The 3662-nt window shown below is 38.3% G+C and overlaps 1 protein-coding gene across 1 annotated transcript in view; it reads right to left on the minus strand.

Moving 5' to 3' along the window:
- LOC105532097 (inversin) overlaps positions 1-3662 on the minus strand; it is a gene marked incomplete at its 5' end in the record, with an annotated part of 64855 nt that overhangs the window by 46600 nt on the left and 14593 nt on the right. The gene's annotated exons all lie outside the window — the stretch shown is intronic.

Raw genomic sequence — 3662 nt, forward strand, 5'->3', positions numbered from 1 at the left:
TACCCACAAAGGGAAGCCCATCAGACTAACAGCAGATCTCTCGGCAGAAACTCTACAAGCCAGAAGAGAGTGGGGGCCAATATTCAACATTCTGAGAGAAAAGAATTTTCAACCCAGAATTTCATATCCAGCCCAACTAAGTTTCACAAGTGAAGGAGAAATAAAATCCTTTACAGACAAGCAAATGTTTAGAGATTTTGTCACCATCAGGCCTGCCCTACAAGAGATCCCGAAGGAAGCACTAAACATGGAAAGGAACAATCGGTACCAGCCATTGCAAAAACATGCCGAAATGTAAAGATCATCAATGCTAGGAAGAAACTGCATCAACTAACGAGCAAAATAACCAGCTAACATCATAATGACAGGATCAAGTTCACACATAACAATATTAACCTTAAATGTAAATGGGCTAAATGCTCCAATTAAAAGACACAGACTGACAAACTGGATGAAGAGTCAAAACTCATCAGTGTGTTGTATTCACGAGACCCATCTCACATGCAGAGACACACACAAGCTCAAAATAAAGGGACGGAGGAAGATCTGCCAAGCAAATGGAAAACAACAACGACAAAAAAGCAGGGGTTGCAATCCTAGCCTCTGATAAAACAGATTTTAAACAAATATAGATCAAAAGAGACAAGGCCATTACATAATGGTAAAGGGATCAATTCAACAAGAAGAGCTAACTATCCTAAATATATATGCACCCAATACAGGAGCACCCAGGTTCATGAAGCAAGTCCTTAGAGACCTACAAAGAGACTTAGACTCCCACACAATAATAATGGGAGACTTCAAAACCCCACTGTCAATATTAGATCAACGAGACTGAAAGTCAACAAAGAAATCCAGGAATTGAACTCAGCTCTGCACCAAGCAGACCTAAAAGACATCTACAGAACTCTCCACCCCCTCAGCACCACATCACACTTATTCCAAAACTGACCACATAGTTGGAAGTAAAACACTCCTCAGCAAATGTACAAGAACAGAAATTATATCAAACTGTCTCTCAGACCACAGTGCAATCAAATTAGAACTCAGGATTAAGAAACTCACTCCAAACCGCTCAACTACACGGAAACTGAACAACCTGCTCCTGAATGACTACTGGGTACATAATGAAAAGAAGGCAGAAACAAAGATGTTCTTTGAAACCAATGAGAACAAAGACACAACATACTAGAGTCTCTGGCACACGTTTAAAGCAGTGTGTAGAGGGAATTTATAGCACTAAATGCCCACAAGAGAAAGCAGGAAAGATGTAAAATTGAAACCCTAACATCACAATTAAAAGAACTGGAGAAGCAAGAGCAAACACGTTCAAAAGCTAGCAGAAGACTAGAAATAACTAAGATCAGAGCAATACTGAAGGAGATAGAGACACAAAAAACCCTTCAAAAAATAAATGAATCCAGGAGCTGGTTTTTTGAAGAGATCAACAAAATTGACAGACTGCTAGCAAGACTAATAAAGAAGAAAAGAAAGAAGAATCAAATAGATGCAATAAAAAATGATAAAGGGGATATTACCACCGATCCCACAGAAATACAAACTACCATCAGAGAATACCATAAACACCTCTACACAAATAAACTAGAAAATCTAGAAGAAATGGATAAATTCCTGGACACATACACTCTCCCAAGACTAAACCAGGAAGAAATTGAATCCCTGAATAGATCAATAACAGGTTCTGAAATTGAGGCAATAATTAATAGCCTACCAACCAAAAAAAGTCCAGGACCTGATGGATTCACAGCTGAATTCTACCAGAGGTACAAAGAGGAGCTGGTACCATTCCTTCTGAAACTATTCCAATCAATAGAAAAAGAGGGAATCCTCCCTAACTCATTTTATGAGGCCAGCATCATCCTGATACCAAAGCCTGGCAGAGACACAACAAAAACAGAGAATTTTAGACCAATATCCCTGATGAACATGGATGCAAAAATCCTCAATAAAATACTGGCAAACTGAATCCAGTAGCATATCAAAAAGCTTGTCCACCACGATCAAGTTGACTTCATCCCTGGGATGCAAGGCTGATTCAACATATGCAAATCAATAAACGTAATCCATCATATAAACAGAACCAATGAGAAAAATCACATGATTATCTCAGTAGATGTACAAAAGGCCTTCAATAAAATTCAACACCCCTTCATGCTAAAACCTCTTAATAAACTAGGTATTGATGGAATGTATCTCAAAATAATAAGAGCTATTTATAACAATCCCACAGCCAATATCATACTGAATGGGCAAAAACTGGAAGCATTCCTTTTGAAAACTGGCACAAGACAGGGATGCCCTCTCTCACCACTCCTATTCAATATACTTCTGGCCAGGGCAATCAGGCAGGAGAAAGAAAGAAAGGGTATTCAATTAGGAAAAGAGGAAGTCAAATTGTCTCTGTTTGCAGATGACATGATTGTATATTTAGAAAACCCCATCATCTCAGCCCCAAATCTCCTTAAGCTGATAAACAACTTCAGTAAAGTCTCAGGATACAAAATCCATGGGCAAAAATCACAAGCATTGCTATACACCAATAACAGACAAACAGAGAGTCAAATCATGAATGAACTCCCATTCACAATTGCTCCAAATAGAATAAAATACCTAGGAATCCAACTTACAAGGGATGTGAAGGACCTCTTCAAGAACTACAAACCACTGCTCAATGAACTAAAAGAGGACACAAACAAATGGAAGAACATACCATGCTCATGGATAGGAAGAATTAATATCGTGAAAATGGCCATACTGTCCAAGGTAATTTATAGATTCAATGCCATCCCCAGCAAGTTACCAATGATTTTCTTCACAGAATTGGAAAAAACTACTTTAAAGTTCATATGGAACCAGAAAAGAGCCCACACTGCCAAGACAATTCTAAGCCAAAAGAACAAATCTGGAGGCATCACGCTACCTGACTTCAAACTATACTATAAGGCTACAGTAACCAAAACAGCATGGTACTGGTACCAAAACAGAGATATAGACCAATGGAACAGAACACAGCCCTAAGAAATAATACCACACATCTACAACCATCCGATATTTGACAAACCTGACAAAAACAAGAAATGGGGAAAGGACTCCCTATTTAACAAATGGTGCTGGGAAAACTGGCTAGCCATATGTAGAAAGCTGAAACTGGATCCCTTCCTTACACCTTATACAAAAATTAATTCAAGATGGATTAGGGACTTAAATGTTAGACCTAAAACCATAAAAACCCTAGAAGAAAACCTAGGCAATTCCATTCAAGACATAGGCATGGGCAAGGACTTCATGACTAAAACCCAAAAGCAATGGCAACAAAAGCCAAAATAGACAAATGGGATCTAATTAAACTAAAGAGCTTCGGCACAGCAAAAGAAACTACCATCAGAGTGAACAGGCAACCTATAGAATGGGAGAGAAAATTTTTACAATCTACCCATCTGACAAAAGGGATAATATCCAGAATCTACAAAGAACTTACATAAATTTACAAGAAAAAAAATCAAACAACCCCATCAAAAAGTGGGCGAAGGATATGAAAAGACACTTCTGAAAAGAAGACATGTATGCAGCCAACAGACACATGAAAAAATGCTCATCATCACTGGCCATCAGAGAAATGCAAATCAAAACCACAATGAGAT

Source organism: Mandrillus leucophaeus, unplaced genomic scaffold (genome assembly GCF_000951045.1).
Source record: "Mandrillus leucophaeus isolate KB7577 unplaced genomic scaffold, Mleu.le_1.0 Scaffold1200, whole genome shotgun sequence".
Classification (NCBI taxonomy): Eukaryota; Metazoa; Chordata; class Mammalia; order Primates; family Cercopithecidae; genus Mandrillus; species Mandrillus leucophaeus.